Below are 12,972 nucleotides of genomic sequence, written 5' to 3' on the forward strand. Positions count from 1 at the left end.
AAGCAAAAATAGATAAATTGAATTACTTCAAGATAAGAAGTTCCTGCATTACAAAGGAAACACTCAACAAAGTAAAGAGGCAATGGAGAGAAAATATTTTCAAACCATGCAACTGATAAAGAATTAATGTCCAAAATCTATAAAGAGTTCAAGAAACTCAACAACAAAATAATCCAGTTAAGAAATGGGCAAAGGACTTTGAACAGGCATTTTTGAAAGAATGAAATTCAAATTTTACAGACACATGTAAAAATGCTCAGGGTCACTGGCCATCAGGGAAATGCAAATAAAACCACAATGATTTTTCACATCACCACAATTAAAATGGCTGTCATACAAAAAGTCCAAAAGAAAATATAAGTGCTGGTGAGGATATAGGGGGAAAGGTCCCCTAATCCATTGTTGGTGGGAATGTAACCTAGTGTAACCATTATGGAAGACAGCATGGAGATACCTCAGAAAGCTGAAAATAGATATCATATGACGCAGCCATCCCACTCCTCCAAATTTATCTAAATGAAATAAAAGTCAGCATATGAAAGAGTTATCTGTACCTCCAACTCTATTGCAGCTCAATTCACAATAGCTAAAATATGGAATCAATCCAGATGGCCATCAACTGACAACTAGGTAAAGAAAATGTGATATATATACAAAATGGGATACTACTCAGCCATAAAAAATAATGAAATCCTATCTTTAAAACAAAATAGATGCAACTGGAAACTATTATGCTTAGTGAAATAAGCCAGTCTCTCTCAAAAACACAAATATCATAATTTTCTGATATGTGGCAGTTAATATAGAATACCAAAAAATAGGAATCAAATTGACATCTTGTGATATAATTGTCATTTTTAGCCCTATTTATACTCCTGTGGAACTGTAGTCTTCCTACTTTTAATATGTTGAATATTTTGGTTAGGGTGAATTTAGCCTATGATTGTAGAGTGAATTAAAAATTATATCTTTGTAAAAATTATTGAAAAGAAAAGGAAGGAAGGAAGGGATTTGGAGCAGGGAGATAGACAAGTAGGGAAGTATGAGCATCTTCTTAGAACTGGACCTATGATAGGCTGGTGCTGTGGTGTAGCTGGTAAAGCCTCTACCTCTGGTACCAATATCCCATATGGATGCCAGTTTGAGTCCTGGCTCCTCCATTTCCAATCTAACTCTCTGTGAAAGAGACCCAGAAGAAGCTCCTGGCTCCTGGCTTCGGACTGGCCCAGCTCCAGCCACTGCAGCCATTTGGGGAGTGAACCAGAAGATGTATAATTTCTCAGTCTGTCTCTATATAACTCAGAATTTCAAATAAATAAATCTTAAAAAATAGAACTGTACTTATGAAACATGAAATCTATTACCTTTAAAATTTTATTTTTATTAGTATAAACAATAGAGAAAACAGAAAGGACACACACACACACACAAACACATACACATTCCTTATCTCTTACCATGTGAAACCTTTCCTTATCTTAGAACTCTGCTAGCAAGGAGGACATCAGCAGCTATTGCTCCTTCAACCAACAGAACTGGGAGCTATATAAACTTCTTTTCTTTATAAAATTACCCAGCTTCAGGTGTTTCAATCCAGTCAAGCAAAACAGACTAAGACAAGGCCTGTCATTGTAGTATTTGCATTTAGGTAGGAAGATAATTGCTAAATAAATACAGAGAAAATATATCATTATTAACTGTAGTAAATTCCATAATGGAAAACCACAGAGTGCTACAAAAGGGACAATATAGGGGTCTTCAGTTAAGATTTAAGGTTCAACTCCTAAGAATTTACCCAAATGTAAAGAAATCAGCACATGAAAGAGTGATCTGTACATCCATGTTTACTGCAGCTCAATTTACAATACCTAAGATATGGAATCAACCCAGATGGCCATCAATCAAAGACTGGATAAAGAAATTATGATATACACACACTATGAAATACTACACAGTGTTTAAAAATGAAATCCTGTCTTTTGCAGCATAATGGATGCAACTGGAAACAATGATACTCATGAAATAAGCCAGTCCAAAAGAAACAAAAACCAAATGTTCTCTCTGATCTGTGGTAACTAATAGAATACCTAAAAGGTAGTCTATAGGAGTGAAAATGACATTTTGAGATGCAATAATTTTGAGCAGCTTTTGTCTTGACTATTGAGGAACAGTTATTTTTTTTTCATTCTTCATGCTATTTGTTGCACCTCTTAGTGTAGCGTTAATCTTATGAATATAAAGGTAACCGAAAGTAGATCATTGTAAAAAAAAAAAAAAAACAAGAATGGGAATAGGAGAGGGGAGAAGAAGAAAGGTGGGAGTGCAGGCAGGAAGGTGGGTAGGGTGGGAAGAATCACTATGTTCCTAACTATGTATATGTGAAATGCATGAAACTTCTGTTCCTTACATAAACTTTTTTTTTTTGTTTAAAGCATTGCTTGTTTTTTTTTTAACTTTTATTTAATGAATATAAATTTCCAAAGTACGACTTATGGATTACAATGGCTTCCCCCCCATACCGTCCCTCCCACCCACAACCCTCCCCTTTCCTACTCCCTCTCCCCTTCCATTCACATCAAGATTCATTTTGGATGATTTTCCTGATGTGTTGTTGTACTCTATTGGCCAGAATTTTATTGAGGATTTTTGCATCTATGTTCATCAGGGATATTGGTCTGTAATTTTCTTTCAGTGCTGCATCTTTCTCTGGCTTAGGGATTAAGGTGATGCTGGCTTCATAGAAAGAATTTGGGAGGATTCCCTCTTTTTCGATTGTTCTGAATAGTTTGAGAAGAAATGGGATTAGTTCTTCTTTAAATGTCTGGTAGAATTCAGCAGTGAATCCATCTGGTCCTGGGCTTTTCTTTGTTGGGAGGGCCTTAATTACTGTTTCAATTTCTGTTTAAGTTATGGGTCTATTTAGGTTTTCTATGTCTTCATGGTTCAATTTTGGTAGATTGCATGTGTCCAGGAATCTATCCATTTCTGATAGGGTTTCCTGTTTGCTGGCATACAGGTCCTTGTAGTAATTTCTGATGATTCTTTTTATTTCTGTGGTGTCTGTTGTTATGTTTCCTTTTTCATCTCTGATTTTATTGATTTGGGTCTTTTCTCTTCTTTTTTTAGTTAGTTGGGCCAATGGGGTGTCAATTTTGTTTATTTTTTCAAAAAACCAGCTTCTCGCTTGGCTGATTTTTTGTAGTGTTTTTCTGGATTCAATCCTGTTAATTTCTTCTCTGGTTTTAATTATTTCTCTTCTCCTACTAGATTTGGGTTTGGTTTGCTGCAGTTTTTCTAGGTCCTTGAGATGCACTGAAAGCTCATTTATTTGGTACCTTTCCAATTTCTTGATATAGGCACCTATTGCTATAAATTTGCCTCTCAATACTGCTTTTGCTGTATCCCATAAGTTTTGATATGTTGTGTTGTTGTCTTCATTTACTTCCAGAAAGTTTTTGATTTCTCTTTTGATTTCTTGAATGACCCAGTGTTCATTCAGGAGCATGTTGTTCAGTCTCCATGTGTTTGCATACTTTCTGGGGTTTCCTGAGTTGCTAATTTCCAGCTTCATTCCGCTGTGGTCTGAGAAGCTGCATGGTATGATTCTAATTCTTTTAAATTTGCTGAGACTTGCTTTATGGCCTAGTATGTGATCAATCCTAGAGAAGGTTCCATGCACTGCTGAGAAGAATGTGAAGTCTGTAGATGTAGGGTTGAAAGTTCTGTAGATATCTGTTAGATCCATTTGGGCTATAGTGTCGTTTAAATCTACTGTCTCCTTGTTGATCTTCTGTCCTATTGATCTGTCTATTTCTGAGAGTGGAGTATTGAAGTCCCCCAGTACTATTGTATTGGAATCTAAATCTCCCTTTAAGTCCCTTAACATATCTTTTAAATAGACCGGTGCCCTGTAATTAGGTGCATATACATTTATAATAGTTACATCTTCCTGTTGAATTGAACCCTTAATCATTATATAGTGTCCCTCTTTGTCTCTCTTAACAGTTTTTGTATTAAAGTTTATTTTGTCTGATATTAATATGGCTACACCTGCTTTTTTTTGGTTTCTGTTGGCATGGAATATCTTTTTCCAACCTTTCACTTTCAGTCTGCATGCCTCTTTGTTAGAGAGATGTGTTTCTTGTAGGCAACAAATAGTTGGGTTGTGTTCTTTGAGCCAGTCAGCCAAACGGTGTCTTTTAACTGAAGAATTCAGACCATTAATGTTCAATGTGACTATTGATACGGAGTGACTTTGCCCTGCCATTTTCCCGGAAATATTTTCTAGTATATGCTTTGAGCTTCCCATGCTCTTTTACTGGTAGGTGTTCTTCCTTTCCCTTCTTTCATATTGATGGTCGTGTTTCTGTGTTTCTGAGTGTAGCACATCTTTAAGTATCTTTTGCAGGGCCGGACGAGTGGCCACAAAGTCTTTCAATTTCTGTTTGCTATGAAAGGTCTTTATTTCACCTTCATTCACAAATGAGAGCTTGGCAGGATATAATATTCTGGGCTGGCAATTTTTCTCTCTTAGCACCTGTGCTATGTCTCGCCATTCCCTTCCTAGCCTGTAGTGTTTCTGATGAGAATTCTGCTGTGAGTCTGATTGGAGATCCTCTGAGAGTAATCTGACGTTTCTCTCTTGCACATTTTAGGATCTTTTCTTTATGTTTCACTGTGGTAAGTTTAATTACCACGTCTCGTGGTGAGGATCTCTTTTGGTCATGTTTATTGGGGGTTCTATGAGCTTCCTGTTCTAGGATGTCTCTGTCCTTCTCCAAACCTGGAAAGTTCTCTGCTAGTATCTCACTAAAAAGGCCTTCTAATCCTTTCTCTCTCTCCATGCCTTCAGGAACTCCTAGAACTCAAATGTTGGTTTTTTTAATAGTATCCTGTAGATTCCCAACCATATTTTTTAGATTTCTAATTTCCTCTTCTTTTCTTTGGTTTGACTGTATGTTTTCCTGTGCTCTATCTTCTAAGTCCGATATTCTGTCTTCTGCTTCACCCATTCTGTTTGTAAGGCTTTCTAATGTGTTTGTCATTTGATCTATTGAGCTCTTCATTTCATTTTGATTTCTCTTCACTATCACACTTTCCTGTTCTACTAGTTTCTGAGTTTCATTTTGATTCTTCCTTAAAATTTCATTTTCACGAGAGAGATTTTCAATCTTGTCCAATAAGGATTTCTGTAGTTCAAGGATTTGCTTTTGAAAACTTCTAAATGTTCTTATCATAAATTTTTTGAAATCTGTATCTTGCATTTCTTCTATCTCATCATCTTCATAATCTTGGTTTGGGGTGTTTTGTTTATTTGGAGGCATCATAGTGTCATCGTTGATCTTGTTCCCTCGATTTCTGTGTTTTACTTGGCATAGTTAATTCTTCTTGTGTCACTGTGCGTTTTTTTGTTTTGTTTTGTTTTATACTATGTCCGTGTTAAGTGGACTGCCTGCTGTTGGAGGAGCCTTGGAGGCTTGAGATGGGTGCGGCCTGAGAGCTCTGCTTGGTTCTTCCTGGTTAAGGGTGTGCAAAGGTGACACCCTCAGGTTATGTGTGGTAAATCTCTCTCTTTTTATTTATTTATTTATTTTATTTATTCATGGGGTAAGTAACACCGCACGGCACAGCTGTGCAGAATTGATGGTATTTAGCTTCCAGTCTCTGGCTTCTACCCACAGAGTCTGTTTAGGCTCCTCTGGACTCCCACTGGGTTGCCTAGGCTACTGAATTGTAGTGATTCAGTTCCTTAGCTCTCCCCCGTTGATATGTAAATCCAAAGAGGGGGCCTGCTCTGTGTTTCTTGCGAATTCTACAAGCCTTGCAGCCTTGCAACCTTTGCAAGGTTAGGGGAAAGAGAAACCCCCAAGCTTTTTTTTCCCTTCTTTCTGGTAGTGAGTTTGCTGCACTTTCCGGCCCCCCTCTAGATTCTGACCCCCGTTTCTCCACCAATGTCTCGGGTTATTGAGCTCACCTCCCCTTCCAGTGCTGATGTGTGGACTCAGAGCCCTGGACGTCCCAAGTCTCCCCGCTGTTGTCTGTGTGGCATGCACTCCCCTTCGAGCACTGGCGCGCAGACCCTGCAGCTTCCGCGGCTCGGTCCCACGGCTCAGCTTCCGCGCGGTGGGCGACCTTGTTCTCCCAGTAGGTCCTCCGATTCACAGCCACTCGATCCAGAAGAGTTTCCTCTGCAATATTTTCCTGGTTCTTTTTTCTGAGGCTACCGTAACTCCCCTTTTATTAAACTAAATTTTCCCAGACTATTGGTGCGCGCCCTCACTATTCCGCCATCTTGGCTCCTTACATAAACTTTTTAAAAAATTTAAGGTTCAGAAAAATTTCCTTGGAGAAATGACACTGAGGTTAGAGGAGAAATGGGAATTTTCAAAAAGGCAAGAAAACACGCGCACACACACACACTTCAGACCTGTACTGTGGGCAAAACTGTAACCCATAAGACAGAAATAGCTCCTATAACATTTGAAAATCTGTTAGAAGGTCTGTGTGGTCGAGGGGAGGAGTGACTGTTGGACTGGGAAGTGGACGGGGTGAAGTCTGAACTACAGACCCTCCTCCCACGGATGCTGGGTTTTATCCTGGGCCCAACAGGAAATCACAGGAGTGACATGACCTGATTTATGCTTTTTCAACAATCACTCCTGTTGCTACATGCTGAAGAAAAAGCTGGAAAATAGGGCACAAGAGGAAGCAGGGAGACCAATTTGGAAACCATTACAGTAACTCAACCGAGAGTTGAGATATAGCCGATTCAAGAAGGTACCAGAGAGAACTGCATCATTTAAGAGATCTTTTGGAGTGAAAGTCAAGGAGACTTAATTGGTGTAAGTATGAGAGATATCTAGAGAAGTTGTCAATTTCTGATTTAAGTGGAATGGAAAGAAATGTTGTTTGCAGTGATGATCAGGAATTAGACTTTGAATACGTTTGTGAATCTTTTGAGAAAGAGGGAAAATAATGGCAATAAGAAAATAATGGCAATAAGAAAAAGATTAGTAAATATTAACTCTCTACTAGAGTACCACAAAAATTCTGTGGGAAATTAGATTAAAAGATAAATTTGTTTTGGTATAAAAGGGGTTTTAAGTCCATTCTTAAAAGGGTCTTCCAAAAGTTCATAAAAAATGCATTAGAAAATCATGTAAAGATTTCAAAAAAATTTTTGTACCAAAATAAACTTATTTTTTAAGTCCATCTCTCTGTAAACTCTCTGAAATACCCTTTTAATATGCCAGGAACAGTTAAGTGTTTTTAATGTATCACATCATTATTGAGGCCAGCATCTGGCAAAGTGGTTAAGATGCAGCTTGGGAGGCCTGCATCCTATTTCAGAGTGCCTGGGTTCACTTTTGGCTCCAGACTCCAGCTTCCTGTTAAATGCAGGCTCAAGTATTTAAGATTCTGCCACCCACATGGGAGAACTGGATTGGTTTCTGAACTGCTGGCTCCAGCCTAGCCTAGTCCTAGGTGTTGCAAACATTTACAGGTTGAACCAGTGTTCACCATTTACAAGGTGAACCAGTGGATGAAGGAGTTGTCTGTCTTGCCTCTCTTTGTGTCTTTCTGTCTCCCCCCCTTTTTTTTAACTTTTATTTAGTAAATATAATTTCCAAAGTACAGTTTATGGATTACAATGGCTTCCCCCCCATAACTTCTGCTGCTTGTGATGCCATATCTCATTTTAGGGTGCCAGTTCAAGTACACCTGCTCTGCTTATGAATCATCTCCCTGCTAATGTGTCTGGGAAGGCAGTGGAAGATGGCCCAAACACTTAGGCCCCTGGCACCCACATGGGAAGCCTAATTGGAGTTCTTGGCTCCTGGCTTCACCCTGGCCCAGCTCTGATGTTCACAGCCATTTGGGGAGTAAACCAGTGGATGGAAGATCTCTGTCTCTCCCTCTAACTCTAGCTTTCAAATAAATATCTTTGTTAGAAGATATTGAAATACGGAGTGACAGAGAAAGGGGAGGGAGAGCAAGCGAGCTTTCATCTGTTGGTTCACACCCCAAATGGCTGGAACATCCAGGCCTGAGCCAGGAGGAAGCCAGGAGCTAAGAACTCCATCCAGATCTCCCATATGATGTAAAGGGCCTAACTACTTGGACCATCCTCTGCTACCTTCCCAGGCACAATAGAAGGGAGCTACATCAGAAGTGGAGCAAGGATTCAAATGTCTGATATGGAATGCTAGCCATGGGAATTATTTAAACATTTATTCGATAAGCAGAGAGCCAGTGAGAAACAGAAAGGGGAGTGTGGAGGAGAAAGAGAAAGAATACGTGTGTGTGTGTGTGTGTGTAACAGGTATACAGAGAAAACTGTATCTACTGGCTCACTTTCCAAATGCCTGCAACAGCTGGGGTTGGGCCAGGACTGGAAACTCAATCCAGGTCTCCTTTGTGGATGACAGGAAATCAGTTACTTAAACCATGGTCATTGCCTCCCAGGGACTGAATTAGTAGGAAGAGTCTGGAGCGAGAGCTTGGAATTGAACCTAAGTACTCCAATGTGGTACATGGGCATTTTCACCACTAGGCTAAATGCCTACTTTCCATATGAATTCTAAACAGAAAAGTGACATCATCTGCTTTCATTTTCAAAATACCATGGTGGCTGTGACGGAGCATACTTACATTGACCAGAGAAGAAGTAAGGAAGCCTTTTGGGAGTTACTACTCCACAGTGGTCCAGGTGATAAACAGAGATTGGCTCGGCTAGAGTGGTAGCGTGGAGATGGAGTTTGGTTGATTCCGGTCAGGTATTGAAGGAAGTGCTGATAAGACTTGACTAGGGATTAGATATAAGAGGAATCTACACAAAGGGATAACTGTTCTAAAAACAAGAAAAGCAAGGAGAATCAAGAACTCTGGTTACCCATGGTACCTTTTAGATGGATGTCAACTCTGTGGAGATGTTCAGGGACAGCTGAATGTATAATAATGGAATTGAGAGGAGATGTCAGGGCTGAAGATAGAAGGACAAGAATTATGAGAGCAGAGATGGCATAAAAAATCGTGGTACTGGGCAGAGCAGTAAGGTGTAAATACCCACAAAGAAGAGGCCTCAAGCAGCTGGGGACCTCTACCATCACTGCACACAGAGGAGGAGGAGCAAAGAAAAAAGAAGGCACTATCACAGAAGGATGTGAGCCAGCAAGAGAGCTTTTATCAATTTTTATCCGCTTTGCCAGTATGTGAGCCAGTGGAAAAGGAATAAATTTACTTTATGTGCTTGCTCCTGCAAAAGCTCAGAATTTGAGCAAAGCAAGGTTTTAAAGCTGTGTGCACAAATTCTGTATTACTCCTCTCTCTCAAAAAAAAAAAAAAAAAGCTCAATTTTCCTTTGCTTTGATAACTCACTTCTAATCAGCTGAATCTGGCAGTAGAGACGGGACATCCCTTACAGATTAGGGATGTAGCGTCTATCCTCGGTGTTCCTTCTCGCTTTCTCTTGCTCTCTCTGGGACTGCTTGCTCTGGGGCAAGCTAGCTGCAATGTAGTAAAGTGGCTCATGTGGAGAAGAACTGAGAGCCCAACCAACAGCCAGAAGACTTGCCTACCAGGTGAGTAAGCCAATCTGGAAGCAGTCACTTGAATCTCCAGATCACCACGGCCTCACTGGACATCTTTCTGGCATCGTCATTAGACTTAGACCAAGACCACACAGTCAAGCTAAGTCAGAAACTAAGAAATCAAGGTTTGTCATTTGAAATCACTGAAGTATGGGATGATGTTTTAGGAAGCAGTAGATGACAAATTCGCAAGCATAATGAAGACAGAAAATGCCATGTGATTTTGTGCAATAAACTTTCCCCTGAATGTTCTTACCACTTTATTTTTAAGAGAAAGTTAAAAAAAAATCAAGTCTAGTAAATGTGTTTGGAGACTGGTACCAAAATCATCTTTTCTTCATGCGGAAATGCGATCTTGTGGCATGGATCTAGGTGTGGTCAACATCTTCCACCCTCAGCTATTTTGTCAATGCACTGCCAACCTTTCATATTATTTCTGGTAATGCAATGTGACACCTACGGGTCAGCCCCAATGCATTATGAGCGGGCTTCATGAGGAATTCTCAATGCAGATTGCTTTCAATCCTCCCCAGTTTCCTTAAAAATCAAGTCAAGTCTAGAAGACAGAGTGCTAGTAAGGAGAATCAAGAGACAAGGAAGGGTAAAAGGAAAAACATCAGAAGTCCAGGCTCTACTATTACCTGGGTGTGAGGACTTCAAAATTTATCCAGCCTTTGAACCTCAGGGTCTGCATCTCTGAAACGAAGTTCTACCCACCTCACAAATTGGTGAGAAGATTCAGTAGAAGAAGGCCATGAGAGCCCTCTTGGATTCCAGGGTTTTAAGATGATCACAGAGGCCCTCCCTTTCTACTCATTCCATTACTGGGAAGTTGCTGTGGGAAAGGGAGCGAGCCCAGGGGTTCATTTGGAGGCTAGAGTCCATTTACCCAGCTGACCCTTAAAGGTCCTTTTTCAAATTGCTCACATATGTATGAGCTCAGCGCTTCGTACTCCAAGGCACACATTTCTTTCCAGACATCCTCAAATAGCCCCAAATACCTAACTCAGCTATTCTTTTATTTTACTTTTCTAAGTGATGATTAAGTCCTTATTCTTTCTCCTCTTTGATGATTCTTGGTACAAATTCTTTTATGTGAATTAAAGGGATTATCTGGAGAACCTAAATCAGGTTCTAAATAGCTAGCATTTTCGGATCCCTTTTCACTCATTCCTCCCTATTGAAATCACTGAAAAGGACAATACTAATCATAGCAGCCTATTGTGAGCCGATGATCAAATGAAAGGTGATCTCCTCACATAAAGCCAAAGCTTTGAGAAAGACCTTACAGATGCAAAGTGCAAAACAAAATATATGTGCTCATGTGTTAGCTGTTGCAGTAACTGTGGTATCAGACTTAAGTTTTTCATTTCTCAGATTGCTCTTCTAACTTTTAACACAATGGAGAAGGAACTCAGACTGAGACGAAACTGCAGGTGTTCGGGATTGATCCACTTAACCAGCCAGATGCATAATTAGTATAAAACAGAATTAGAAACAAATGTCATTTATTTAGCCCTTTTTGTCTTTGTCTTCTTACAAGTCATGCTTTGGGAATTAATTCATTTAAGAGGCCTTATTTTAAAAAAATCTTTCAGTAACTGTTTTCCTATGACATCTGTACTTGAGACATATTTAGTTAACAACTGTTAGCTTCATCTCAATTGTTTAAGTTATCAAAATATTTTAATAGGAAATATTTTGAAAATACTGAAAATAGAAATAAACAAACATTCTGTGTTCACACCACTGCAATCCAGCAAATGTTAATGTTTTGCCATGTTACAGATATTTCTATTATTTTTAAGAAATGAGGCTTTATAATTAGTTACTAGTGAAGTTTCCCCGATTCCTGTCCCTTCCTTCCCTTCCACACACAGGATCCTGAAATTTTCTATTTACAATGCCCATTTCTGTTTTAATACTTGTTTTTTCTACACAAATTATAATTTTAAGTTTTAATACTTGTTTTTATATATTTATATGCAAATTAAATGAAGTTGAAAGGACAGAAAGTCTTTCATATATTGTAGATGAAGAAAATCAAAGGCTTAGGGAAAACAGGAATTTGGAGTGTGTATATCACCTGTTACACGTGAATTCATCATGTGGAGTGAAGGAAGAATACAAATTGTCTCTCTTGCTCTCATTTATCGGATTTTGTGACAATTTCTCCCCACACACAACCAAGCACTTCTGTGGTGGGCAGTGACTGGGTGTCCCACAATTCAACTTAATTTTGTCACCATCCACTTGGAGTCAGCATCAGATCCCACATGGTGTGGGTTCAGTCCCATGAGACTGTTCCTACTTCAAAGCTAATCTCAAATCCCAAGTTGTGACCTGTGCTTCTGACCCACCATCTAGGAATCAGGGCTTCCCACAACTCCTTCCTTAGACGAATTGTTTTAGGATGACTTCCTGCGCTCAAGGAAACAGTTTGTTTACACTTACCTTCTCATTGTAAAGGAAATGACAAAGGATTACAGCTGAAGAGCCAGATGGAAGGTAGATGAGCCAGGTCTGGGGAGAGTGCACAGAGCTCCAATACTCCCCTGGATGTGCCCCCAGGAGACAGTTTCTTAGGCGCATCAGTCCAGAAGCTTCCCAAACTCTGTCCTGTGTAGTTTCTATGGAGGCTTCATTATGTAGGCAGGATTGATTAACTCACTGGCCATGATGATCAACTTAACCTGGGCCCTGTTTTCCTTCCTGGACGTTAGGGGAAGGTGAGACTGAAATTTCTAGCTCCCTAATCACATAGTGGTTCCTTTGACCTCCAGCCTCCTCCCTTGAAGCTACTCAGGAGTTCCCAGTTATCAGTAATCTCATTACCATATAAAGAAACATCACTTTTTAGAGTCCATGGGCTTTTGGAAAAACGTGCCAAGAATCAGCGTCAAAGTCCAAATTTTAGAACAAAAGATGCTCCTGGCGCTGCTTCCCACCGGGGGTTTTAGGAGCTCTAAACTGAGGCAGTGCCATGTTCACGGATTCTGTTGCATATTCACTGATTCTGTTCCAAAGGAAGACCCAGAGAACACTACCTTTACCAACGCATCAAGAAATAGTCTCGTAGGAAAAGAACCATCACCTTAGGAAAGTTCGGCATGCATCAGACGAATGATGGCACTGAAGGAGGATCCTCGTGAAACGGGTTCACTGATTCCAAATTTTAAGTCTCAAGTTCTACCGACTGAGCTAGCTGGGTTTTTTAGTCTCAATTTTGCAGGGCAGCTGGAGGTGATTACCAAAATGGGCCACAAGGGGAGAGCCGTAATCAAAACAACTTTACTCACAGACATGATTGTGACAGATTGTGGTGTTCCTAGAACAAATATTACCATCTTGACCGAGTATAAAAAATGTTTAAACTTTTTTT

General features: G+C 39.7%; 1 long non-coding RNA gene across 4 annotated transcripts in view; it reads right to left on the reverse strand.

Annotated features, from left to right (window-relative positions):
* Positions 1-12,388, reverse strand: part of LOC149127565 (uncharacterized) — a 49,594-nt gene extending 37,206 nt beyond the window's left edge. Inside the window, exon 1 of one of the 4 annotated variants that reach the window (XR_016231742.1) lies at positions 12,045-12,388. This is a non-coding gene — a long non-coding RNA (uncharacterized LOC149127565). The remainder of the gene's footprint in view (positions 1-12,044) is intronic. The other 3 variants (XR_016231741.1, XR_016231743.1, XR_016231740.1) reach the window with 3 other exon arrangements.
* Positions 12,389-12,972: the final 584 nt, after the last annotated feature.

This window comes from Oryctolagus cuniculus, chromosome 3 (assembly GCF_051225735.1).
Source record: "Oryctolagus cuniculus isolate XC-2025 breed Fujian yellow rabbit chromosome 3, ASM5122573v1, whole genome shotgun sequence".
Lineage (NCBI taxonomy): Eukaryota > Metazoa > Chordata > Mammalia > Lagomorpha > Leporidae > Oryctolagus > Oryctolagus cuniculus.